The sequence below is a fragment of the Ranitomeya imitator genome, chromosome 2 (genome assembly GCF_032444005.1).
Source record: "Ranitomeya imitator isolate aRanImi1 chromosome 2, aRanImi1.pri, whole genome shotgun sequence".
NCBI classification, from domain to species: Eukaryota; Metazoa; Chordata; class Amphibia; order Anura; family Dendrobatidae; genus Ranitomeya; species Ranitomeya imitator.
The window spans coordinates 573372342-573397167 of NC_091283.1; the positions used below are offsets into that span (position 1 = coordinate 573372342).

The 24826-nt window shown below is 47.9% G+C and overlaps 31 non-coding genes across 31 annotated transcripts; 15 read left to right on the plus strand and 16 right to left on the minus strand.

Moving 5' to 3' along the window:
• Nucleotides 1-1218: 1218 nt before the first annotated feature.
• TRNAK-CUU (transfer RNA lysine (anticodon CUU)) lies at nucleotides 1219-1291 on the minus strand. The gene has a single exon. It is a non-coding gene; the product is annotated as a tRNA-Lys (tRNA).
• Nucleotides 1292-1428: 137 nt separating this feature from the next.
• Nucleotides 1429-1499, plus strand: TRNAG-GCC (transfer RNA glycine (anticodon GCC)). The gene has a single exon. It is a non-coding gene; the product is annotated as a tRNA-Gly (tRNA).
• A 244-nt stretch (nucleotides 1500-1743) lies between these two features.
• Nucleotides 1744-1816, minus strand: TRNAK-CUU (transfer RNA lysine (anticodon CUU)). Its single transcript has one exon. It is a non-coding gene; the product is annotated as a tRNA-Lys (tRNA).
• A 137-nt stretch (nucleotides 1817-1953) lies between these two features.
• Nucleotides 1954-2024, plus strand: TRNAG-GCC (transfer RNA glycine (anticodon GCC)). The gene has a single exon. It is a non-coding gene; the product is annotated as a tRNA-Gly (tRNA).
• A 1717-nt stretch (nucleotides 2025-3741) lies between these two features.
• On the minus strand, nucleotides 3742-3814 carry TRNAK-CUU (transfer RNA lysine (anticodon CUU)). The gene has a single exon. It is a non-coding gene; the product is annotated as a tRNA-Lys (tRNA).
• Nucleotides 3815-3951: 137 nt separating this feature from the next.
• TRNAG-GCC (transfer RNA glycine (anticodon GCC)) lies at nucleotides 3952-4022 on the plus strand. Its single transcript has one exon. It is a non-coding gene; the product is annotated as a tRNA-Gly (tRNA).
• A 1717-nt stretch (nucleotides 4023-5739) lies between these two features.
• On the minus strand, nucleotides 5740-5812 carry TRNAK-CUU (transfer RNA lysine (anticodon CUU)). The gene has a single exon. It is a non-coding gene; the product is annotated as a tRNA-Lys (tRNA).
• A 137-nt stretch (nucleotides 5813-5949) lies between these two features.
• TRNAG-GCC (transfer RNA glycine (anticodon GCC)) lies at nucleotides 5950-6020 on the plus strand. The gene has a single exon. It is a non-coding gene; the product is annotated as a tRNA-Gly (tRNA).
• A 244-nt stretch (nucleotides 6021-6264) lies between these two features.
• Nucleotides 6265-6337, minus strand: TRNAK-CUU (transfer RNA lysine (anticodon CUU)). Its single transcript has one exon. It is a non-coding gene; the product is annotated as a tRNA-Lys (tRNA).
• A 137-nt stretch (nucleotides 6338-6474) lies between these two features.
• On the plus strand, nucleotides 6475-6545 carry TRNAG-GCC (transfer RNA glycine (anticodon GCC)). The gene has a single exon. It is a non-coding gene; the product is annotated as a tRNA-Gly (tRNA).
• Nucleotides 6546-8262: 1717 nt separating this feature from the next.
• TRNAK-CUU (transfer RNA lysine (anticodon CUU)) lies at nucleotides 8263-8335 on the minus strand. The gene has a single exon. It is a non-coding gene; the product is annotated as a tRNA-Lys (tRNA).
• Nucleotides 8336-8472: 137 nt separating this feature from the next.
• Nucleotides 8473-8543, plus strand: TRNAG-GCC (transfer RNA glycine (anticodon GCC)). The gene has a single exon. It is a non-coding gene; the product is annotated as a tRNA-Gly (tRNA).
• A 244-nt stretch (nucleotides 8544-8787) lies between these two features.
• On the minus strand, nucleotides 8788-8860 carry TRNAK-CUU (transfer RNA lysine (anticodon CUU)). The gene has a single exon. It is a non-coding gene; the product is annotated as a tRNA-Lys (tRNA).
• Nucleotides 8861-8997: 137 nt separating this feature from the next.
• TRNAG-GCC (transfer RNA glycine (anticodon GCC)) lies at nucleotides 8998-9068 on the plus strand. The gene has a single exon. It is a non-coding gene; the product is annotated as a tRNA-Gly (tRNA).
• Nucleotides 9069-10785: 1717 nt separating this feature from the next.
• Nucleotides 10786-10858, minus strand: TRNAK-CUU (transfer RNA lysine (anticodon CUU)). Its single transcript has one exon. It is a non-coding gene; the product is annotated as a tRNA-Lys (tRNA).
• Nucleotides 10859-10995: 137 nt separating this feature from the next.
• Nucleotides 10996-11066, plus strand: TRNAG-GCC (transfer RNA glycine (anticodon GCC)). The gene has a single exon. It is a non-coding gene; the product is annotated as a tRNA-Gly (tRNA).
• A 454-nt stretch (nucleotides 11067-11520) lies between these two features.
• TRNAG-GCC (transfer RNA glycine (anticodon GCC)) lies at nucleotides 11521-11591 on the plus strand. The gene has a single exon. It is a non-coding gene; the product is annotated as a tRNA-Gly (tRNA).
• Nucleotides 11592-13308: 1717 nt separating this feature from the next.
• Nucleotides 13309-13381, minus strand: TRNAK-CUU (transfer RNA lysine (anticodon CUU)). The gene has a single exon. It is a non-coding gene; the product is annotated as a tRNA-Lys (tRNA).
• Nucleotides 13382-13833: 452 nt separating this feature from the next.
• On the minus strand, nucleotides 13834-13906 carry TRNAK-CUU (transfer RNA lysine (anticodon CUU)). The gene has a single exon. It is a non-coding gene; the product is annotated as a tRNA-Lys (tRNA).
• A 137-nt stretch (nucleotides 13907-14043) lies between these two features.
• Nucleotides 14044-14114, plus strand: TRNAG-GCC (transfer RNA glycine (anticodon GCC)). Its single transcript has one exon. It is a non-coding gene; the product is annotated as a tRNA-Gly (tRNA).
• A 1717-nt stretch (nucleotides 14115-15831) lies between these two features.
• On the minus strand, nucleotides 15832-15904 carry TRNAK-CUU (transfer RNA lysine (anticodon CUU)). The gene has a single exon. It is a non-coding gene; the product is annotated as a tRNA-Lys (tRNA).
• Nucleotides 15905-16041: 137 nt separating this feature from the next.
• TRNAG-GCC (transfer RNA glycine (anticodon GCC)) lies at nucleotides 16042-16112 on the plus strand. Its single transcript has one exon. It is a non-coding gene; the product is annotated as a tRNA-Gly (tRNA).
• A 1717-nt stretch (nucleotides 16113-17829) lies between these two features.
• On the minus strand, nucleotides 17830-17902 carry TRNAK-CUU (transfer RNA lysine (anticodon CUU)). The gene has a single exon. It is a non-coding gene; the product is annotated as a tRNA-Lys (tRNA).
• A 137-nt stretch (nucleotides 17903-18039) lies between these two features.
• On the plus strand, nucleotides 18040-18110 carry TRNAG-GCC (transfer RNA glycine (anticodon GCC)). Its single transcript has one exon. It is a non-coding gene; the product is annotated as a tRNA-Gly (tRNA).
• Nucleotides 18111-18354: 244 nt separating this feature from the next.
• Nucleotides 18355-18427, minus strand: TRNAK-CUU (transfer RNA lysine (anticodon CUU)). Its single transcript has one exon. It is a non-coding gene; the product is annotated as a tRNA-Lys (tRNA).
• Nucleotides 18428-18564: 137 nt separating this feature from the next.
• Nucleotides 18565-18635, plus strand: TRNAG-GCC (transfer RNA glycine (anticodon GCC)). Its single transcript has one exon. It is a non-coding gene; the product is annotated as a tRNA-Gly (tRNA).
• A 1717-nt stretch (nucleotides 18636-20352) lies between these two features.
• On the minus strand, nucleotides 20353-20425 carry TRNAK-CUU (transfer RNA lysine (anticodon CUU)). Its single transcript has one exon. It is a non-coding gene; the product is annotated as a tRNA-Lys (tRNA).
• Nucleotides 20426-20562: 137 nt separating this feature from the next.
• Nucleotides 20563-20633, plus strand: TRNAG-GCC (transfer RNA glycine (anticodon GCC)). The gene has a single exon. It is a non-coding gene; the product is annotated as a tRNA-Gly (tRNA).
• A 1717-nt stretch (nucleotides 20634-22350) lies between these two features.
• Nucleotides 22351-22423, minus strand: TRNAK-CUU (transfer RNA lysine (anticodon CUU)). The gene has a single exon. It is a non-coding gene; the product is annotated as a tRNA-Lys (tRNA).
• A 452-nt stretch (nucleotides 22424-22875) lies between these two features.
• TRNAK-CUU (transfer RNA lysine (anticodon CUU)) lies at nucleotides 22876-22948 on the minus strand. Its single transcript has one exon. It is a non-coding gene; the product is annotated as a tRNA-Lys (tRNA).
• Nucleotides 22949-23085: 137 nt separating this feature from the next.
• On the plus strand, nucleotides 23086-23156 carry TRNAG-GCC (transfer RNA glycine (anticodon GCC)). The gene has a single exon. It is a non-coding gene; the product is annotated as a tRNA-Gly (tRNA).
• The last annotated feature ends 1670 nt before the right edge of the window (nucleotides 23157-24826 follow it).

The following is a 24826-nucleotide window of genomic DNA, read 5'->3' on the forward strand; positions in this document are numbered from 1 at the left end:
GCATAATCCAACAGTCAGCGCACTTTCGCTGCCACCAGCTTCGATTAAACGGTTCCGAAGCTAACCCAACACAACAGTAACAGTAGCGTTTTCCCTTCAGAAGACTTAGGGTACGGTTTTTAGAGCATGGAGAAGAACTAACATATAATAGTATATCCCATTAAAAATTAGGCAGTGCGTTATCAAAAATATTTTATAAAAAAGTTACAAATGAGACAATTGCAAATATGTACATGGGTAATTATAACATAAAGGGAATAAAAGAGAACAGATAACACTCACATGTTAAAAGCATGACAAGCATCCAGGCTAGTGGAGTTTTTCCATATGTCCCAGCTCAATTGGACGTGCTGCTGGCTTCAGGAGACAAGCAGTCAGGAAGAGATCTAGCAGAGAGACTCAGCTGGGCAGCCTGCGACAACTTAATACCTTCCGGCTTTGACATCACAGAAGGGCTGGCTTATCCAGACCCTCCTCTCTCTACATTCTGCCTAAACTTTAAACTATTCTTTCTAATTTCTATAACTTCACTACAAAACACGCCATAGTTCTACCAAACTCATCATTCATCTCAGATTAACGTGGGCATTCTAATGAGATCAAATATGTCCTATCTGGGATACATATTTCCAGAGAAATCCCTACTTCTTTACCAGATGGAGTTAGAAGCTCGTGTTTCGCGGGTTGTGTAGATACACCGAGTGAGAATAAAAATATATATTTTCGTATTTCTAGCTTAAATCGTTGCCTAATATCTAACAAAAACTAAACAAAGAATCTTTCATGAATTTTTGGAGCCATTTTTCCAGTTCTGACTGGTGAAGGTGGGAGGGGTGAGGGACTTTCCTCTGAGCCTGGAATTTACGACCCAAGGCAATAAAACCCCCTTCTAGCATACAGTCTGTAGCCCAGAGAGAAACAAGTAGAGTCAGCTAGGGAAGGGGGGGTTTAGCCCACCTTATGAGCTGAAGAGCAACTAAACTTATATGATATTTCATACCATATCGTGACAACCTCGTTTCATCATTGACTCTGCAGACACTTTCAAAAACCACAGGGCTCACGCTGCTCTTCTTTGGCTCCCCATCCTTTTGGGCCTTCCCTTCATCATCCAGGACTAGGCAGTTTCTCATGTTTTGCAGCAGAAGGGGCATTTCACAAGGGGCCATCTGGGTTGACAGGAGTTAGCACAAGCAGTAAAAGGAGGCAATAAGAAACCGCCCAACATGGGGCTCGAACCCACGACCCTGAGATTAAGAGTCTCATGCTCTACCGACTGAGCTAGCCGGGCTTCCGTCGACCACCGGCCCTGCGGAGCTGCACGCGGTCCAGTCGGCCGAAGGTGGCCATCAGACCCTGGGACTGGTGGACACCACAGAGAGAGACCCTGGGACTGGTGGACACCACAGAGAGAAAAGACACATCCAAGCATTGGTGGTTCAGTGGTAGAATTCTCGCCTGCCACGCGGGAGGCCCGGGTTCGATTCCCGGCCAATGCAAGCTAGTTCCTTTCCTTGTTTGTTGACATTCGCAGTGCACCTCGTTTCATCATTGACTCTGCAGACACTTTCAAAAACCACAGGGCTCACGCTGCTCTTCTTTGGCTCCCCATCCTTTTGGGCCTTCCCTTCATCATCCAGGACTAGGCAGTTTCTCATGTTTTGCAGCAGAAGGGGCATTTCACAAGGGGCCATCTGGGTTGACAGGAGTTAGCACAAGCAGTAAAAGGAGGCAATAAGAAACCGCCCAACGTGGGGCTCGAACCCACGACCCTGAGATTAAGAGTCTCATGCTCTACCGACTGAGCTAGCCGGGCTTCCGTCGACCACCGGCCCTGCGGAGCTGCACGCGGTCCAGTCGGCCGAAGGTGGCCATCAGACCCTGGGACTGGTGGACACCACAGAGAGAGACCCTGGGACTGGTGGACACCACAGAGAGAAAAGACACATCCAAGCATTGGTGGTTCAGTGGTAGAATTCTCGCCTGCCACGCGGGAGGCCCGGGTTCGATTCCCGGCCAATGCAAGCTAGTTCTTTTCCTTGTTTGTTGACATTCGCAGTGCACCTCTGTCACGATTCCCCTGACCGCTGTCAACACTGGGTCAGGATTCCCACCGTGACCGTCACCCCTACGTCACGGATTGAGGTGACTTCAGGCCAACAGACGGCTATCACATGTGTAGGGGGGCTTATCTTAGTTATCCCTCCACTCCACGATGTGATAAAAAACCACACACAAGGCTATTGGCCTCTTGCTTACAGCAGGGGCTTATTCTAGGTATCCCACTGCTTTCAATATACCACAAACTGCAGGGATTTATGTATATCCCGCTTACAGTTCCACTTAACACTTGCAGCTCTCTGGCGCCCCCTTACTTTCAGGTCAGATTAGGTACTGCACCCTGGGTAATTAGTCGCCAGGAAGGCTGCCTGCTATGTACTGGCTATTGGGCACGCTGCAGCGACGCGGTAAAATACTCCCACTCAGGCAGGAACAATAATTATCAAACCCGCAGTTGCTTCAGCATAATCCAACAGTCAGCGCACTTTCGCTGCCACCAGCTTCGATTAAACGGGTCCGAAGCTAACCCAACACAACAGTAACAGTAGCGTTTTCCCTTCAGAAGACTTAGGGTACGGTTTTTAGAGCATGGAGAAGAACTAACATATAATAGTATATCCCATTAAAAATTAGGCAGTGCGTTATCAAAAATATTTTATAAAAAAGTTACAAATGAGACAATTGCAAATATGTACATGGGTAATTATAACATAAAGGGAATAAAAGAGAACAGATAACACTCACATGTTAAAAGCATGACAAGCATCCAGGCTAGTGGAGTTTTTCCATATGTCCCAGCTCATTTGGACGTGCTGCTGGCTTCAGGAGACAAGCAGTCAGGAAGAGATCTAGCAGAGAGACTCAGCTGGGCAGCCTGCGACAACTTAATACCTTCCGGCTTTGACATCACAGAAGGGCTGGCTTATCCAGACCCTCCTCTCTCTACATTCTGCCTAAACTTTAAACTATTCTTTCTAATTTCTATAACTTCACTACAAAACACGCCATAGTTCTACCAAACTCATCATTCATCTCAGATTAACGTGGGCATTCTAATGAGATCAAATATGTCCTATCTGGGATACATATTTCCAGAGAAATCCCTACTTCTTTACCAGATGGAGTTAGAAGCTCGTGTTTCGCGGGTTGTGTAGATACACCGAGTAAGAATAAAAATATATATTTTCGTATTTCTAGCTTAAATCGTTGCCTAATATCTAACAAAAACTAAACAAAGAATCTTTCATGAATTTTTGGAGCCATTTTTCCAGTTCTGACTGGTGAAGGTGGGGGGGGTGAGGGACTTTACTCTGAGCCTGGAATTTACGACCCAAGGCAATAAAACCCCCTTCTAGCATACAGTCTGTAGCCCAGAGAGAAACAAGTAGAGTCAGCTAGGGAAGGGGGGGTTTAGCCCACCTTATGAGCTGAAGAGCAACTAAACTTATATGATATTTCATACCATATCGTGACAACCTCGTTTCATCATTGACTCTGCAGACACTTTCAAAAACCACAGGGCTCACGCTGCTCTTCTTTGGCTCCCCATCCTTTTGGGCCTTCCCTTCATCATCCAGGACTAGGCAGTTTCTCATGTTTTGCAGCAGAAGGGGCATTTCACAAGGGGCCATCTGGGTTGACAGGAGTTAGCACAAGCAGTAAAAGGAGGCAATAAGAAACCGCCCAACGTGGGGCTCGAACCCACGACCCTGAGATTAAGAGTCTCATGCTCTACCGACTGAGCTAGCCGGGCTTCCGTCGACCACCGGCCCTGCGGAGCTGCACGCGGTCCAGTCGGCCGAAGGTGGCCATCAGACCCTGGGACTGGTGGACACCACAGAGAGAGACCCTGGGACTGGTGGACACCACAGAGAGAAAAGACACATCCAAGCATTGGTGGTTCAGTGGTAGAATTCTCGCCTGCCACGCGGGAGGCCCGGGTTCGATTCCCGGCCAATGCAAGCTAGTTCTTTTCCTTGTTTGTTGACATTCGCAGTGCACCTCTGTCACGATTCCCCTGACCGCTGTCAACACTGGGTCAGGATTCCCACCGTGACCGTCACCCCTACGTCACGGATTGAGGTGACTTCAGGCCAACAGACGGCTTTCACTTGTGTAGGGGGGCTTATCTTAGTTATCCCTCCACTCCACGATGTGATAAAAAACCACACACAAGGCTATTGGCCTCTTGCTTACAGCAGGGGCTTATTCTAGGTATCCCACTGCTTTCAATATACCACAAACTGCAGGGATTTATGTATATCCCGCTTACAGTTCCACTTAACACTTGCAGCTCTCTGGCGCCCCCTTACTTTCAGGTCAGATTAGGTACTGCACCCTGGGTAATTAGTCGCCAGGAAGGCTGCCTGCTATGTACTGGCTATTGGGCACGCTGCAGCGACGCGGTAAACTACTCCCACTCAGGCAGGAACAATAATTATCAAACCCGCAGTTGCTTCAGCATAATCCAACAGTCAGCGCACTTTCGCTGCCACCAGCTTCGATTAAACGGGTCCGAAGCTAACCCAACACAACAGTAACAGTAGCGTTTTCCCTTCAGAAGACTTAGGGTACGGTTTTTAGAGCATGGAGAAGAACTAACATATAATAGTATATCCCATTAAAAATTAGGCAGTGCGTTATCAAAAATATTTTATAAAAAAGTTACAAATGAGACAATTGCAAATATGTACATGGGTAATTATAACATAAAGGGAATAAAAGAGAACAGATAACACTCACATGTTAAAAGCATGACAAGCATCCAGGCTAGTGGAGTTTTTCCATATGTCCCAGCTCATTTGGACGTGCTGCTGGCTTCAGGAGACAAGCAGTCAGGAAGAGATCTAGCAGAGAGACTCAGCTGGGCAGCCTGCAACAACTTAATACCTTCCGGCTTTGACATCACAGAAGGGCTGGCTTATCCAGACCCTCCTCTCTCTACATTCTGCCTAAACTTTAAACTATTCTTTCTAATTTCTATAACTTCACTACAAAACACGCCATAGTTCTACCAAACTCATCATTCATCTCAGATTAACGTGGGCATTCTAATGAGATCAAATATGTCCTATCTGGGATACATATTTCCAGAGAAATCCCTACTTCTTTACCAGATGGAGTTAGAAGCTCGTGTTTCGCGGGTTGTGTAGATACACCGAGTGAGAATAAAAATATATATTTTCGTATTTCTAGCTTAAATCGTTGCCTAATATCTAACAAAAACTAAACAAAGAATCTTTCATGAATTTTTGGAGCCATTTTTCCAGTTCTGACTGGTGAAGGTGGGAGGGGTGAGGGACTTTCCTCTGAGCCTGGAATTTACGACCCAAGGCAATAAAACCCCCTTCTAGCATACAGTCTGTAGCCCAGAGAGAAACAAGTAGAGTCAGCTAGGGAAGGGGGGGTTTAGCCCACCTTATGAGCTGAAGAGCAACTAAACTTATATGATATTTCATACCATATCGTGACAACCTCGTTTCATCATTGACTCTGCAGACACTTTCAAAAACCACAGGGCTCACGCTGCTCTTCTTTGGCTCCCCATCCTTTTGGGCCTTCCCTTCATCATCCAGGACTAGGCAGTTTCTCATGTTTTGCAGCAGAAGGGGCATTTCACAAGGGGCCATCTGGGTTGACAGGAGTTAGCACAAGCAGTAAAAGGAGGCAATAAGAAACCGCCCAACGTGGGGCTCAAACCCACGACCCTGAGATTAAGAGTCTCATGCTCTACCGACTGAGCTAGCCGGGCTTCCGTCAACCACCGGCCCTGCGGAGCTGCACGCGGTCCAGTCGGCCGAAGGTGGCCATCAGACCCTGGGACTGGTGGACACCACAGAGAGAGACCCTGGGACTGGTGGACACCACAGAGAGAAAAGACACATCCAAGCATTGGTGGTTCAGTGGTAGAATTCTCGCCTGCCACGCAGGAGGCCCGGGTTCGATTCCCGGCCAATGCAAGCTAGTTCTTTTCCTTGTTTGTTGACATTCGCAGTGCACCTCGTTTCATCATTGACTCTGCAGACACTTTCAAAAACCACAGGGCTCACGCTGCTCTTCTTTGGCTCCCCATCCTTTTGGGCCTTCCCTTCATCATCCAGGACTAGGCAGTTTCTCATGTTTTGCAGCAGAAGGGGCATTTCACAAGGGGCCATCTGGGTTGACAGGAGTTAGCACAAGCAGTAAAAGGAGGCAATAAGAAACCGCCCAACGTGGGGCTCGAACCCACGACCCTGAGATTAAGAGTCTCATGCTCTACCGACTGAGCTAGCCGGGCTTCCGTCGACCACCGGCCCTGCGGAGCTGCACGCGGTTCAGTCGGCCGAAGGTGGCCATCAGACCCTGGGACTGGTGGACACCACAGAGAGAGACCCTGGGACTGGTGGACACCACAGAGAGAAAAGACACATCCAAGCATTGGTGGTTCAGTGGTAGAATTCTCGCCTGCCACGCGGGAGGCCCGGGTTCGATTCCCGGCCAATGCAAGCTAGTTCTTTTCCTTGTTTGTTGACATTCGCAGTGCACCTCTGTCACGATTCCCCTGACCGCTGTCAACACTGGGTCAGGATTCCCACCGTGACCGTCACCCCTACGTCACGGATTGAGGTGACTTCAGGCCAACAGACGGCTATCACATGTGTAGGGGGGCTTATCTTAGTTATCCCTCCACTCCACGATGTGATAAAAAACCACACACAAGGCTATTGGCCTCTTGCTTACAGCAGGGGCTTATTCTAGGTATCCCACTGCTTTCAATATACCACAAACTGCAGGGATTTATGTATATCCCGCTTACAGTTCCACTTAACACTTGCAGCTCTCTGGCGCCCCCTTACTTTCAGGTCAGATTAGGTACTGCACCCTGGGTAATTAGTCGCCAGGAAGGCTGCCTGCTATGTACTGGCTATTGGGCACGCTGCAGCGACGCGGTAAACTACTCCCACTCAGGCAGGAACAATAATTATCAAACCCGCAGTTGCTTCAGCATAATCCAACAGTCAGCGCACTTTCGCTGCCACCAGCTTCGATTAAACGGGTCCGAAGCTAACCCAACACAACAGTAACAGTAGCGTTTTCCCTTCAGAAGACTTAGGGTACGGTTTTTAGAGCATGGAGAAGAACTAACATATAATAGTATATCCCATTAAAAATTAGGCAGTGCGTTATCAAAAATATTTTATAAAAAAGTTACAAATGAGACAATTGCAAATATGTACATGGGTAATTATAACATAAAGGGAATAAAAGAGAACAGATAACACTCACATGTTAAAAGCATGACAAGCATCCAGGCTAGTGGAGTTTTTCCATATGTCCCAGCTCATTTGGACGTGCTGCTGGCTTCAGGAGACAAGCAGTCAGGAAGAGATCTAGCAGAGAGACTCAGCTGGGCAGCCTGCGACAACTTAATACCTTCCGGCTTTGACATCACAGAAGGGCTGGCTTATCCAGACCCTCCTCTCTCTACATTCTGCCTAAACTTTAAACTATTCTTTCTAATTTCTATAACTTCACTACAAAACACGCCATAGTTCTACCAAACTCATCATTCATCTCAGATTAACGTGGGCATTCTAATGAGATCAAATATGTCCTATCTGGGATACATATTTCCAGAGAAATCCCTACTTCTTTACCAGATGGAGTTAGAAGCTCGTGTTTCGCGGGTTGTGTAGATACACCGAGTGAGAATAAAAATATATATTTTCGTATTTCTAGCTTAAATCGTTGCCTAATATCTAACAAAAACTAAACAAAGAATCTTTCATGAATTTTTGGAGCCATTTTTCCAGTTCTGACTGGTGAAGGTGGGAGGGGTGAGGGACTTTCCTCTGAGCCTGGAATTTACGACCCAAGGCAATAAAACCCCCTTCTAGCATACAGTCTGTAGCCCAGAGAGAAACAAGTAGAGTCAGCTAGGGAAGGGGGGGTTTAGCCCACCTTATGAGCTGAAGAGCAACTAAACTTATATGATATTTCATACCATATCGTGACAACCTCGTTTCATCATTGACTCTGCAGACACTTTCAAAAACCACAGGGCTCACGCTGCTCTTCTTTGGCGCCCCATCCTTTTGGGCCTTCCCTTCATCATCCAGGACTAGGCAGTTTCTCATGTTTTGCAGCAGAAGGGGCATTTCACAAGGGGCCATCTGGGTTGACAGGAGTTAGCACAAGCAGTAAAAGGAGGCAATAAGAAACCGCCCAACGTGGGGCTCGAACCCACGACCCTGAGATTAAGAGTCTCATGCTCTACCGACTGAGCTAGCCGGGCTTCCGTCGACCACCGGCCCTGCGGAGCTGCACGCGGTCCAGTCGGCCGAAGGTGGCCATCAGACCCTGGGACTGGTGGACACCACAGAGAGAGACCCTGGGACTGGTGGACACCACAGAGAGAAAAGACACATCCAAGCACTGGTGGTTCAGTGGTAGAATTCTCGCCTGCCACGCGGGAGGCCCGGGTTCGATTCCCGGCCAATGCAAGCTAGTTCTTTTCCTTGTTTGTTGACATTCGCAGTGCACCTCGTTTCATCATTGACTCTGCAGACACTTTCAAAAACCACAGGGCTCACGCTGCTCTTCTTTGGCTCCCCATCCTTTTGGGCCTTCCCTTCATCATCCAGGACTAGGCAGTTTCTCATGTTTTGCAGCAGAAGGGGCATTTCACAAGGGGCCATCTGGGTTGACAGGAGTTAGCACAAGCAGTAAAAGGAGGCAATAAGAAACCGCCCAACGTGGGGCTCGAACCCACGACCCTGAGATTAAGAGTCTCATGCTCTACCGACTGAGCTAGCCGGGCTTCCGTCGACCACCGGCCCTGCGGAGCTGCACGCGGTGCAGTCGGCCGAAGGTGGCCATCAGACCCTGGGACTGGTGGACACCACAGAGAGAGACCCTGGGACTGGTGGACACCACAGAGAGAAAAGACACATCCAAGCATTGGTGGTTCAGTGGTAGAATTCTCGCCTGCCACGCGGGAGGCCCGGGTTCGATTCCCGGCCAATGCAAGCTAGTTCTTTTCCTTGTTTGTTGACATTCGCAGTGCACCTCTGTCACGATTCCCCTGACCGCTGTCAACACTGGGTCAGGATTCCCACCGTGACCGTCACCCCTACGTCACGGATTGAGGTGACTTCAGGCCAACAGACGGCTATCACATGTGTAGGGGGGCTTATCTTAGTTATCCCTCCACTCCACGATGTGATAAAAAACCACACACAAGGCTATTGGCCTCTTGCTTACAGCAGGGGCTTATTCTAGGTATCCCACTGCTTTCAATATACCACAAACTGCAGGGATTTATGTATATCCCGCTTACAGTTCCACTTAACACTTGCAGCTCTCTGGCGCCCCCTTACTTTCAGGTCAGATTAGGTACTGCACCCTGGGTAATTAGTCGCCAGGAAGGCTGCCTGCTATGTACTGGCTATTGGGCACGCTGCAGCGACGCGGTAAACTACTCCCACTCAGGCAGGAACAATAATTATCAAACCCGCAGTTGCTTCAGCATAATCCAACAGTCAGCGCACTTTCGCTGCCACCAGCTTCGATTAAACGGGTCCGAAGCTAACCCAACACAACAGTAACAGTAGCGTTTTCCCTTCAGAAGACTTAGGGTACGGTTTTTAGAGCATGGAGAAGAACTAACATATAATAGTATATCCCATTAAAAATTAGGCAGTGCGTTATCAAAAATATTTTATAAAAAAGTTACAAATGAGACAATTGCAAATATGTACATGGGTAATTATAACATAAAGGGAATAAAAGAGAACAGATAACACTCACATGTTAAAAGCATGACAAGCATCCAGGCTAGTGGAGTTTTTCCATATGTCCCAGCTCATTTGGACGTGCTGCTGGCTTCAGGAGACAAGCAGTCAGGAAGAGATCTAGCAGAGAGACTCAGCTGGGCAGCCTGCGACAACTTAATACCTTCCGGCTTTGACATCACAGAAGGGCTGGCTTATCCAGACCCTCCTCTCTCTACATTCTGCCTAAACTTTAAACTATTCTTTCTAATTTCTATAACTTCACTACAAAACACGCCATAGTTCTACCAAACTCATCATTCATCTCAGATTAACGTGGGCATTCTAATGAGATCAAATATGTCCTATCTGGGATACATATTTCCAGAGAAATCCCTACTTCTTTACCAGATGGAGTTAGAAGCTCGTGTTTCGCGGGTTGTGTAGATACACCGAGTGAGAATAAAAATATATATTTTCGTATTTCTAGCTTAAATCGTTGCCTAATATCTAACAAAAACTAAACAAAGAATCTTTCATGAATTTTTGGAGCCATTTTTCCAGTTCTGACTGGTGAAGGTGGGAGGGGTGAGGGACTTTCCTCTGAGCCTGGAATTTACGACCCAAGGCAATAAAACCCCCTTCTAGCATACAGTCTGTAGCCCAGAGAGAAACAAGTAGAGTCAGCTAGGGAAGGGGGGGTTTAGCCCACCTTATGAGCTGAAGAGCAACTAAACTTATATGATATTTCATACCATATCGTGACAACCTCGTTTCATTATTGACTCTGCAAACACTTTCAAAAACCACAGGGCTCACGCTGCTCTTCTTTGGCTCCCCATCCTTTTGGGCCTTCCCTTCATCATCCAGGACTAGGCAGTTTCTCATGTTTTGCAGCAGAAGGGGCATTTCACAAGGGGCCATCTGGGTTGACAGGAGTTAGCACAAGCAGTAAAAGGAGGCAATAAGAAACCGCCCAACGTGGGGCTCGAACCCACGACCCTGAGATTAAGAGTCTCATGCCCTACCGACTGAGCTAGCCGGGCTTCCGTCGACCACCGGCCCTGCGGAGCTGCACGCGGTCCAGTCGGCCGAAGGTGGCCATCAGACCCTGGGACTGGTGGACACCACAGAGAGAGACCCTGGGACTGGTGGACACCACAGAGAGAAAAGACACATCCAAGCATTGGTGGTTCAGTGGTAGAATTCTCGCCTGCCACGCGGGAGGCCCGGGTTCGATTCCCGGCCAATGCAAGCTAGTTCTTTTCCTTGTTTGTTGACATTCGCAGTGCACCTCGTTTCATCATTGACTCTGCAGACACTTTCAAAAACCACAGGGCTCACGCTGCTCTTCTTTGGCTCCCCATCCTTTTGGGCCTTCCCTTCATCATCCAGGACTAGGCAGTTTCTCATGTTTTGCAGCAGAAGGGGCATTTCACAAGGGGCCATCTGGGTTGACAGGAGTTAGCACAAGCAGTAAAAGGAGGCAATAAGAAACCACCCAATGTGGGGCTCGAACCCACGACCCTGAGATTAAGAGTCTCATGCTCTACCGACTGAGCTAGCCGGGCTTCCGTCGACCACCGGCCCTGCGGAGCCGCACGCGTTCCAGTCGGCCGAAGGTGGCCATCAGACCCTGGGACTGGTGGACACCACAGAGAGAGACCCTGGGACTGGTGGACACCACAGAGAGAAAAGACACATTCAAGCATTGGTGGTTCAGTGGTAGAATTCTCGCCTGCCACGCGGGAGCCCCGGGTTCGATTCCCGGCCAATGCAAGCTAGTTCTTTTCCTTGTTTGTTGACATTCGCAGTGCACCTCTGTCACGATTCCCCTGACCGCTGTCAACACTGGGTCAGGATTCCCACCGTGACCGTCACCCCTACGTCACGGATTGAGGTGACTTCAGGCCAACAGACGGCTATCACATGTGTAGGGGGGCTTATCTTAGTTATCCCTCCACTCCACGATGTGATAAAAAACCACACACAAGGCTATTGGCCTCTTGCTTACAGCAGGGGCTTATTCTAGGTATCCCACTGCTTTCAATATACCACAAACTGCAGGGATTTATGTATATCCCGCTTACAGTTCCACTTAACACTTGCAGCTCTCTGGCGCCCCCTTACTTTCAGGTCAGATTAGGTACTGCACCCTGGGTAATTAGTCGCCAGGAAGGCTGCCTGCTATGTACTGGCTATTGGGCACGCTGCAGCGACGCGGTAAACTACTCCCACTCAGGCAGGAACAATAATTATCAAACCCGCAGTTGCTTCAGCATAATCCAACAGTCAGCGCACTTTCGCTGCCACCAGCTTCGATTAAACGGGTCCGAAGCTAACCCAACACAACAGTAACAGTAGCGTTTTCCCTTCAGAAGACTTAGGGTACGGTTTTTAGAGCATGGAGAAGAACTAACATATAATAGTATATCCCATTAAAAATTAGGCAGTGCGTTATCAAAAATATTTTATAAAAAAGTTACAAATGAGACAATTGCAAATATGTACATGGGTAATTATAACATAAAGGGAATAAAAGAGAACAGATAACACTCACATGTTAAAAGCATGACAAGCATCCAGGCTAGTGGAGTTTTTCCATATGTCCCAGCTCATTTGGACGTGCTGCTGGCTTCAGGAGACAAGCAGTCAGGAAGAGATCTAGCAGAGAGACTCAGCTGGGCAGCCTGCGACAACTTAATACCTTCCGGCTTTGACATCACAGAAGGGCTGGCTTATCCAGACCCTCCTCTCTCTACATTCTGCCTAAACTTTAAACTATTCTTTCTAATTTCTATAACTTCACTACAAAACACGCCATAGTTCTACCAAACTCATCATTCATCTCAGATTAACGTGGGCATTCTAATGAGATCAAATATGTCCAATCTGGGATACATATTTCCAGAGAAATCCCTACTTCTTTACCAGATGGAGTTAGAAGCTCGTGTTTCGCGGGTTGTGTAGATACACCGAGTGAGAATAAAAATATATATTTTCGTATTTCTAGCTTAAATCGTTGCCTAATATCTAACAAAAACTAAACAAAGAATCTTTCATGAATTTTTGGAGCCATTTTTCCAGTTCTGACTGGTGAAGGTGGGAGGGGTGAGGGACTTTCCTCTGAGCCTGGAATTTACGACCCAAGGCAATAAAACCCCCTTCTAGCATACAGTCTGTAGCCCAGAGAGAAACAAGTAGAGTCAGCTAGGGAAGGGGGGGTTTAGCCCACCTTATGAGCTGAAGAGCAACTAAACTTATATGATATTTCATACCATATCGTGACAGCCTCGTTTCATCATTGACTCTGCAGACACTTTCAAAAACCACAGGGCTCACGCTGCTCTTCTTTGGCTCCCCATCCTTTTGGGCCTTCCCTTCATCATCCAGGACTAGGCAGTTTCTCATGTTTTGCAGCAGAAGGGGCATTTCACAAGGGGCCATCTGGGTTGACAGGAGTTAGCACAAGCAGTAAAAGGAGGCAATAAGAAACCGCCCAACGTGGGGCTCGAACCCACGACCCTGAGATTAAGAGTCTCATGCTCTACCGACTGAGCTAGCCGGGCTTCCGTCGACCACCGGCCCTGCGGAGCTGCACGCGGTCCAGTCGGCCGAAGGTGGCCATCAGACCCTGGGACTGGTGGACACCACAGAGAGAGACCCTGGGACTGGTGGACACCACAGAGAGAAAAGACACATCCAAGCATTGGTGGTTCAGTGGTAGAATTCTCGCCTGCCACGCGGGAGGCCCGGGTTCGATTCCCGGCCAATGGAAGCTAGTTCTTTTCCTTGTTTGTTGACATTCGCAGTGCACCTCGTTTCATCATTGACTCTGCAGACACTTTCAAAAACCACAGGGCTCACGCTGCTCTTCTTTGGCTCCCCATCCTTTTGGGCCTTCCCTTCATCATCCAGGACTAGGCAGTTTCTCATGTTTTGCAGCAGAAGGGGCATTTCACAAGGGGCCATCTGGGTTGACAGGAGTTAGCACAAGCAGTAAAAGGAGGCAATAAGAAACCGCCCAATGTGGGGCTCGAACCCACGACCCTGAGATTAAGAGTCTCATGCTCTACCGACTGAGCTAGCCGGGCTTCCGTCGACCACCGACCCTGCGGAGCCGCACGTGTTCCAGTCGGCCGAAGGTGGCCATCAGACCCTGGGACTGGTGGACACCACAGAGAGAGACCCTGGGACTGGTGGACACCACAGAGAGAAAAGACACATCCAAGCATTGGTGGTTCAGTGGTAGAATTCTCGCCTGCCACGCGGGAGGCCCGGGTTCGATTCCCGGCCAATGCAAGCTAGTTCTTTTCCTTGTTTGTTGACATTCGCAGTGCACCTCTGTCACGATTCCCCTGACCGCTGTCAACACTGGGTCAGGATTCCCACCGTGACCGTCACCCCTACGTCACGGATTGAGGTGACTTCAGGCCAACAGACGGCTATCACATGTGTAGGGGGGCTTATCTTAGTTATCCCTCCACTCCACGATGTGATAAAAAACCACACACAAGGCTATTGGCCTCTTGCTTACAGCAGGGGCTTATTCTAGGTATCCCACTGCTTTCAATATACCACAAACTGCAGGGATTTATGTATATCCCGCTTACAGTTCCACTTAACACTTGCAGCTCTCTGGCGCCCCCTTACTTTCAGGTCAGATTAGGTACTGCACCCTGGGTAATTAGTCGCCAGGAAGGCTGCCTGCTATGTACTGGCTATTGGGCACGCTGCAGCGACGCGGTAAACTACTCCCACTCAGGCAGGAACAATAATTATCAAACCCGCAGTTGCTTCAGCATAATCCAACAGTCAGCGCACTTTCGCTGCCACCAGCTTCGATTAAACGGGTCCGAAGCTAACCCAACACAACAGTAACAGTAGCGTTTTCCCTTCAGAAGACTTAGGGTACGGTTTTTAGAGCATGGAGAAGAACTAACATATAATAGTATATCCCATTAAAAATTAGGCAGTGCGTTATCAAAAATATTTTATAAAAAAGTTACAAATGAGACAATTGCAAATATGTACATGGGTAATTATAACATAAAGGGAATAAAAGAGAACAGATAACACTCACATGTTAAAAGCATGACAAGCATCCAGGCTAGTGGAGTTTTTCCATATGTCCCAGCTCATTTGGACGTGCTGCTGGCTTCAGGAGACAAGCAGTCAGGAAGAGATCTAGCAGAGAGACTCAGCTGGGCAGCCTGCGACAACTTAATACCTTCCGGCTTTGACATCACAGAAGGGCTGGCTTATCCAGACCCTCCTCTCTCTACATTCTGCCTAAACTTTAAACTATTCTTTCTAATTTCTATAACTTCACTACAAAACACGCCATAGTTCTACCAAACTCATCATTCATCTCAGATTAACGTGGGCATTCTAATGAGATCAAATATGTCCTATCTGGGATACATATTTCCAGAGAAATCCCTACTTCTTTACCAGATGGAGTTAGAAGCTCGTGTTTCGCGGGTTGTGTAGATACACCGAGTGAGAATAAAAATATATATTTTCGTATTTCTAGCTTAAATCGTTGCCTAATATCTAACAAAAACTAAACAAAGAATCTTTCATGAATTTTTGGAGCCATTTTTCCAGTTCTGACTGGTGAAGGTGGGAGGGGTGAGGGACTTTCCTCTGAGCCTGGAATTTACGACCCAAGGCAATAAAACCCCCTTCTAGTATACAGTCTGTAGCCCAGAGAGAAACAAGTAGAGTCAGCTAGGGAAGGGGGGGTTTAGCCCACCTTATGAGCTGAAGAGCAACTAAACTTATATGATATTTCATACCATATCGTGACAACCTCGTTTCATCATTGACTCTGCAGACACTTTCAAAAACCACAGGGCTCACGCTGCTCTTCTTTGGCTCCCCATCCTTTTGGGCCTTCCCTTCATCATCCAGGACTAGGCAGTTTCTCATGTTTTGCAGCAGAAGGGGCATTTCACAAGGGGCCATCTGGGTTGACAGGAGTTAGCACAAGCAGTAAAACGAGGCAATAAGAAACCGCCCAACGTGGGGCTCGAACCCACGACCCTGAGATTAAGAGTCTCATGCCCTACCGACTGAGCTAGCCGGGCTTCCGTCGACCACCGGCCCTGCGGAGCTGCACGCGGTCCAGTCGGCCGAAGGTGGCCATCAGACCCTGGGACTGGTGGACACCACAGAGAGAGACCCTGGGACTGGTGGACACCACAGAGAGAAAAGACACATCCAAGCATTGGTGGTTCAGTGGTAGAATTCTCGCCTGCCACGCGGGAGGCCCGGGTTCGATTCCCGGCCAATGCAAGCTAGTTCTTTTCCTTGTTTGTTGACATTCGCAGTGCACCTCTGTCACGATTCCCCTGACCGCTGTCAACACTGGGTCAGGATTCCCACCGTGACCGTCACCCCTACGTCACGGATTGAGGTGACTTCAGGCCAACAGACGGCTATCACATGTGTAGGGGGGCTTATCTTAGTTATCCCTCCACTCCACGATGTGATAAAAAACCACACACAAGGCTATTGGCCTCTTGCTTACAGCAGGGGCTTATTCTAGGTATCCCACTGCTTTCAATATACCACAAACTGCAGGGATTTATGTATATCCCGCTTACAGTTCCACTTAACACTTGCAGCTCTCTGGCGCCCCCTTACTTTCAGGTCAGATTAGGTACTGCACCCTGGGTAATTAGTCGCCAGGAAGGCTGCCTGCTATGTACTGGCTATTGGGCACGCTGCAGCGACGCGGTAAACTACTCCCACTCAGGCAGGAACAATAATTATCAAACCCGCAGTTGCTTCAGCATAATCCAACAGTCAGCGCACTTTCGCTGCCACCTGCTTCGATTAAACGGGTCCGAAGCTAACCCAACACAACAGTAACAGTAGCGTTTTCCCTTCAGAAGACTTAGGGTACGGTTTTTAGAGCATGGAGAAGAACTAACATATAATAGTATATCCCATTAAAAATTAGGCAGTGCGTTATCAAAAATATTTTATAAAAAAGTTACAAATGAGACAATTGCAAATATGTACATGGGTAATTATAACATAAAGGGAATAAAAGAGAACAGATAACACTCACATGTTAAAAGCATGACAAGCATCCAGGCTAGTGGAGTTTTTCCATATGTCCCAGCTCATTTGGACGTGCTGCTGGCTTCAGGAGACAAGCAGTCAGGAAGAGATCTAGCAGAGAGACTCAGCTGGGCAGCCTGCGACAACTTAATACCTTCCGGCTTTGACATCACAGAAGGGCTGGCTTATCCAGACCCTCCTCTCTCTACATTCTGCCTAAACTTTAAACTATTCTTTCTAATTTCTATAACATCACTACAAAACACGCCATAGTTCTACCAAACTCATCATTCATCTCAGATTAACGTGGGCATTCTAATGAGATCAAATATGTCCTATCTGGGATACATATTTCCAGAGAAATCCCTACTTCTTTACCAGATGGAGTTAGAAGCTCGTGTTTCGCGGGTTGTGTAGATACACCGAGTGAGAATAAAAATATATATTTTCGTATTTCTAGCTTAAATCGTTGCCTAATATCTAACAAAAACTAAACAAAGAATCTTTCATGAATTTTTGGAGCCATTTTTCCAGTTCTGACTGGTGAAGGTGGGAGGGGTGAGGGACTTTCCTCTGAGCCTGGAATTTACGACCCAAGGCAATAAAACCCCCTTCTAGCATACAGTCTGTAGCCCAGAGAGAAACAAGTAGAGTCAGCTAGGGAAGGGGGGGTTTAGCCCACCTTATGAGCTGAAGAGCAACTAAACTTATATGATATTTCATACCATATCGTGACAACCTCGTTTCATCATTGACTCTGCAGACACTTTCAAAAACCACAGGGCTCACGCTGCTCTTCTTTGGCTCCCCATCCTTTTGGGCCTTCCCTTCATCATCCAGGACTAGGCAGTTTCTCATGTTTTGCAGCAGAAGGGGCATTTCACAAGGGGCCATCTGGGTTGACAGGAGTTAGCACAAGCAGTAAAAGGAGGCAATAAGAAACCGCCCAACGTGGGGCTCGAACCCACGACCCTGAGATTAAGAGTCTCATGCTCTACCGACTGAGCTAGCCGGGCTTCCGTCGACCACCGGCACTGCGGAGCTGCACGCGGTCCAGTCGGCCGAAGGTGGCCATCAGACCCTGGGACTGGTGGACACCACAGAGAGAGACCCTGGGACTGGTGGACACCACAGAGAGAAAAGACACATCCAAGCATTGGTGGTTCAGTGGTAGAATTCTCGCCTGCCACGCGGGAGGCCCGGGTTCGATTCCCGGCCAATGCAAGCTAGTTCCTTTCCTTGTTTGTTGACATTCGCAGTGCACCTCGTTTCATCATTGACTCTGCAGACACTTTCAAAAACCACAGGGCTCACGCTGCTCTTCTTTGGCTCCCCATCCTTTTGGGCCTTCCCTTCATCATCCAGGACTAGGCAGTTTCTCATGTTTTGCAGCAGAAGGGGCATTTCACAAGGGGCCATCTGGGTTGACAGGAGTTAGCACAAGCAGTAAAAGGAGGCAATAAGAAACCGCCCAACGTGGGGCTCAAACCCACGACCCTGAGATTAAGAGTCTCATGCTCTACCGACTGAGCTAGCCGGGCTTCCGTCGACCACCGGCCCTGCGGAGCTGCACGCGGTCCAGTCGGCCGAAGGTGGCCATCAGACCCTGGGACTGGTGGACACCACAGAGAGAGACCCTGGGACTGGTGGACACCACAGAGAGAAAAGACACATCCAAGCATTGGTGGTTCAGTGGTAGAATTCTCGCCTGCCACGCGGGAGGCCCGGGTTCGATTCCCGGTCAATGCAAGCTAGTTCTTTTCCTTGTTTGTTGACATTCGCAGTGCACCTCTGTCACGATTCCCCTGACCGCTGTCAACACTGGGTCAGGATTCCCACCGTGACCGTCACCCCTACGTCACGGATTGAGGTGACTTCAGGCCAACAGACGGCTATCACATGTGTAGGGGGGCTTATCTTAGTTATCCCTCCACTCCACGATGTGATAAAAAACCACACACAAGGCTATTGGCCTCTTGCTTACAGCAGGGGCTTATTCTAGGTATCCCACTGCTTTCAATATACCACAAACTGCAGGGATTTATGTATATCCCGCTTACAGTTCCACTTAACACTTGCAGCTCTCTGGCGCCCCCTTACTTTCAGGTCAGATTAGGTACTGCACCCTGGGTAATTAGTCGCCAGGAAGGCTGCCTGCTATGTACTGGCTATTGGGCACGCTGCAGCGACGCGGTAAACTACTCCCACTCAGGCAGGAACAATAATTATCAAACCCGCAGTTGCTTCAGCATAATCCAACAGTCAGCGCACTTTCGCTGCCACCAGCTTCGATTAAACGGGTCCGAAGCTAACCCAACACAACAGTAACAGTAGCGTTTTCCCTTCAGAAGACTTAGGGTACGGTTTTTAGAGCATGGAGAAGAACTAACATATAATAGTATATCCCGTTAAAAATTAGGCAGTGCGTTATCAAAAATATTTTATAAAAAAGTTACAAATGAGACAATTGCAAATATGTACATGGGTAATTATAACATAAAGGGAATAAAAGAGAACAGATAACACTCACATGTTAAAAGCATGACAAGCATCCAGGCAAGTGGAGTTTTTCCATATGTCCCAGCTCATTTGGACGTGCTGCTGGCTTCAGGAGACAAGCAGTCAGGAAGAGATCTAGCAGAGAGACTCAGCTGGGCAGCCTGCGACAACTTAATACCTTCCGGCTTTGACATCACAGAAGGGCTGGCTTATCCAGACCCTCCTCTCTCTACATTCTGCCTAAACTTTAAACTATTCTTTCTAATTTCTATAACTTCACTACAAAACACGCCATAGTTCTACCAAACTCATCATTCATCTCAGATTAACGTGGGCATTCTAATGAGATCAAATATGTCCTATCTGGGATACATATTTCCAGAGAAATCCCTACTTCTTTACCAGATGGAGTTAGAAGCTCGTGTTTCGCGGGTTGTGTAGATACACCGAGTGAGAATAAAAATATATATTTTCGTATTTCTAGCTTAAATCGTTGCCTAATATCTAACAAAAACTAAACAAAGAATCTTTCATGAATTTTTGGAGCCATTTTTCCAGTTCTGACTGGTGAAGGTGGGAGGGGTGAGGGACTTTCCTCTGAGCCTGGAATTTACGACCCAAGGCAATAAAACCCCCTTCTAGCATACAGTCTGTAGCCCAGAGAGAAACAAGTAGAGTCAGCTAGGGAAGGGGGGGTTTAGCCCACCTTATGAGCTGAAGAGCAACTAAACTTATATGATATTTCATACCATATCGTGACAACCTCGTTTCATCATTGACTCTGCAGACACTTTCAAAAACCACAGGGCTCACGCTGCTCTTCTTTGGCTCCCCATCCTTTTGGGCCTTCCCTTCATCATCCAGGACTAGGCAGTTTCTCATGTTTTGCAGCAGAAGGGGCATTTCACAAGGGGCCATCTGGGTTGACAGGAGTTAGCACAAGCAGTAAAAGGAGGCAATAAGAAACCGCCCAACGTGGGGCTCGAACCCACGACCTTGAGATTAAGAGTCTCATGCTCTACCGACTGAGCTAGCCGGGCTTCCGTCGACCACCGGCCCTGCGGAGCTGCACGCGGTCCAGTCGGCCGAAGGTGGCCATCAGACCCTGGGACTGGTGGACACCACAGAGAGAGACCCTGGGACTGGTGGACACCACAGAGAGAAAAGACACATCCAAGCATTGGTGGTTCAGTGGTAGAATTCTCGCCTGCCACGCGGGAGGCCCGGGTTCGATTCCCGGCCAATGCAAGCTAGTTCTTTTCCTTGTTTGTTGACATTCGCAGTGCACCTCTGTCACGATTCCCCTGACCGCTGTCAACACTGGATCAGGATTCCCACCGTGACCGTCACCCCTACGTCACGGATTGAGGTGACTTCAGGCCAACAGACGGCTATCACATGTGTAGGGGGGCTTATCTTAGTTATCCCTCCACTCCACGATGTGATAAAAAACCACACACAAGGCTATTGGCCTCTTGCTTACAGCAGGGGCTTATTCTAGGTATCCCACTGCTTTCAATATACCACAAACTGCAGGGATTTATGTATATCCCGCTTACAGTTCCACTTAACACTTGCAGCTCTCTGGCGCCCCCTTACTTTCAGGTCAGATTAGGTACTGCACCCTGGGTAATTAGTCGCCAGGAAGGCTGCCTGCTATGTACTGGCTATTGGGCACGCTGCAGCGACGCGGTAAACTACTCCCACTCAGGCAGGAACAATAATTATCAAACCCGCAGTTGCTTCAGCATAATCCAACAGTCAGCGCACTTTCGCTGCCACCTGCTTCGATTAAACGGGTCCGAAGCTAACCCAACACAACAGTAACAGTAGCGTTTTCCCTTCAGAAGACTTAGGGTACGGTTTTTAGAGCATGGAGAAGAACTAACATATAATAGTATATCCCATTAAAAATTAGGCAGTGCGTTATCAAAAATATTTTATAAAAAAGTTACAAATGAGACAATTGCAAATATGTACATGGGTAATTATAACATAAAGGGAATAAAAGAGAACAGATAACACTCACATGTTAAAAGCATGACAAGCATCCAGGCTAGTGGAGTTTTTCCATATGTCCCAGCTCATTTGGACGTGCTGCTGGCTTCAGGAGACAAGCAGTCAGGAAGAGATCTAGCAGAGAGACTCAGCTGGGCAGCCTGCGACAACTTAATACCTTCCGGCTTTGACATCACAGAAGGGCTGGCTTATCCAGACCCTCCTCTCTCTACATTCTGCCTAAACTTTAAACTATTCTTTCTAATTTCTATAACATCACTACAAAACACGCCATAGTTCTACCAAACTCATCATTCATCTCAGATTAACGTGGGCATTCTAATGAGATCAAATATGTCCTATCTGGGATACATATTTCCAGAGAAATCCCTACTTCTTTACCAGATGGAGTTAGAAACTCGTGTTTCGCGGGTTGTGTAGATACACCGAGTGAGAATAAAAATATATATTTTCGTATTTCTAGCTTAAATCGTTGCCTAATATCTAACAAAAACTAAACAAAGAATCTTTCATGAATTTTTGGAGCCATTTTTCCAGTTCTGACTGGTGAAGGTGGGAGGGGTGAGGGACTTTCCTCTGAGCCTGGAATTTACGACCCAAGGCAATAAAACCCCCTTCTAGCATACAGTCTGTAGCCCAGAGAGAAACAAGTAGAGTCAGCTAGGGAAGGGGGGGTTTAGCCCACCTTATGAGCTGAAGAGCAACTAAACTTATATGATATTTCATACCATATCGTGACAACCTCGTTTCATCATTGACTCTGCAGACACTTTCAAAAACCACAGGGCTCACGCTGCTCTTCTTTGGCTCCCCATCCTTTTGGGCCTTCCCTTCATCATCCAGGACTAGGCAGTTTCTCATGTTTTGCAGCAGAAGGGGCATTTCACAAGGGGCCATCTGGGTTGACAGGAGTTAGCACAAGCAGTAAAAGGAGGCAATAAGAAACCGCCCAACGTGGGGCTCGAACCCACGACCCTGAGATTAAGAGTCTCATGCTCTACCGACTGAGCTAGCCGGGCTTCCGTCGACCACCGGCCCTGCGGAGCTGCACGCGGTCCAGTCGGCCGAAGGTGGCCATCAGACCCTGGGACTGGTGGACACCACAGAGAGAGACCCTGGGACTGGTGGACACCACAGAGAGAAAAGACACATCCAAGAATTGGTGGTTCAGTGGTAGAATTCTCGCCTGCCACGCGGGAGGCCCGGGTTCGATTCCCGGCCAATGCAAGCTAGTTCCTTTCCTTGTTTGTTGACATTCGCAGTGCACCTCGTTTCATCATTGACTCTGCAGACACTTTCAAAAACCACAGGGCTCACGCTGCTCTTCTTTGGCTCCCCATCCTTTTGGGCCTTCCCTTCATCATCCAGGACTAGGCAGTTTCTCATGTTTTGCAGCAGAAGGGGCATTTCACAAGGGGCCATCTGGGTTGACAGGAGTTAGCACAAGCAGTAAAAGGAGGCAATAAGAAACCGCCCAACGTGGGGCTCAAACCCACGACCCTGAGATTAAGAGTCTCATGCTCTACCGACTGAGCTAGCCGGGCTTCCGTCGACCACCGGCCCTGCGGAGCTGCACGCGGTCCAGTCGGCCGAAGGTGGCCATCAGACCCTGGGACTGGTGGACACCACAGAGAGAGACCCTGGGACTGGTGGACACCACAGAGAGAAAAGACACATCCAAGCATTGGTGGTTCAGTGGTAGAATTCTCGCCTGCCACGCGGGAGGCCCGGGTTCGATTCCCGGCCAATGCAAGCTAGTTCTTTTCCTTGTTTGTTGACATTCGCAGTGCACCTCTGTCACGATTCCCCTGACCGCTGTCAACACTGGGTCAGGATTCCCACCGTGACCGTCACCCCTACGTCACGGATTGAGGTGACTTCAGGCCAACAGACGGCTATCACATGTGTAGGGGGGCTTATCTTAGTTATCCCTCCACTCCACGATGTGATAAAAAACCACACACAAGGCTATTGGCCTCTTGCTTACAGCAGGGGCTTATTCTAGGTATCCCACTGCTTTCAATATACCACAAACTGCAGGGATTTATGTATATCCCGCTTACAGTTCCACTTAACACTTGCAGCTCTCTGGCGCCCCCTTACTTTCAGGTCAGATTAGGTACTGCACCCTGGGTAATTAGTCGCCAGGAAGGCTGCCTGCTATGTACTGGCTATTGGGCACGCTGCAGCGACGCGGTAAACTACTCCCACTCAGGCAGGAACAATAATTATCAAACCCGCAGTTGCTTCAGCATAATCCAACAGTCAGCGCACTTTCGCTGCCACCAGCTTCGATTAAACGGGTCCGAAGCTAACCCAACACAACAGTAACAGTAGCGTTTTCCCTTCAGAAGACTTAGGGTACGGTTTTTAGAGCATGGAGAAGAACTAACATATAATAGTATATCCCGTTAAAAATTAGGCAGTGCGTTATCAAAAATATTTTATAAAAAAGTTACAAATGAGACAATTGCAAATATGTACATGGGTAATTATAACATAAAGGGAATAAAAGAGAACAGATAACACTCACATGTTAAAAGCATGACAAGCATCCAGGCAAGTGGAGTTTTTCCATATGTCCCAGCTCATTTGGACGTGCTGCTGGCTTCAGGAGACAAGCAGTCAGGAAGAGATCTAGCAGAGAGACTCAGCTGGGCAGCCTGCGACAACTTAATACCTTCCGGCTTTGACATCACAGAAGGGCTGGCTTATCCAGACCCTCCTCTCTCTACATTCTGCCTAAACTTTAAACTATTCTTTCTAATTTCTATAACTTCACTACAAAACACGCCATAGTTCTACCAAACTCATCATTCATCTCAGATTAACGTGGGCATTCTAATGAGATCAAATATGTCCTATCTGGGATACATATTTCCAGAGAAATCCCTACTTCTTTACCAGATGGAGTTAGAAGCTCGTGTTTCGCGGGTTGTGTAGATACACCGAGTGAGAATAAAAATATATATTTTCGTATTTCTAGCTTAAATCGTTGCCTAATATCTAACAAAAACTAAACAAAGAATCTTTCATGAATTTTTGGAGCCATTTTTCCAGTTCTGACTGGTGAAGGTGGGAGGGGTGAGGGACTTTCCTCTGAGCCTGGAATTTACGACCCAAGGCAATAAAACCCCCTTCTAGCATACAGTCTGTAGCCCAGAGAGAAACAAGTAGAGTCAGCTAGGGAAGGGGGGGTTTAGCCCACCTTATGAGCTGAAGAGCAACTAAACTTATATGATATTTCATACCATATCGTGACAACCTCGTTTCATCATTGACTCTGCAGACACTTTCAAAAACCACAGGGCTCACGCTGCTCTTCTTTGGCTCCCCATCCTTTTGGGCCTTCCCTTCATCATCCAGGACTAGGCAGTTTCTCATGTTTTGCAGCAGAAGGGGCATTTCACAAGGGGCCATCT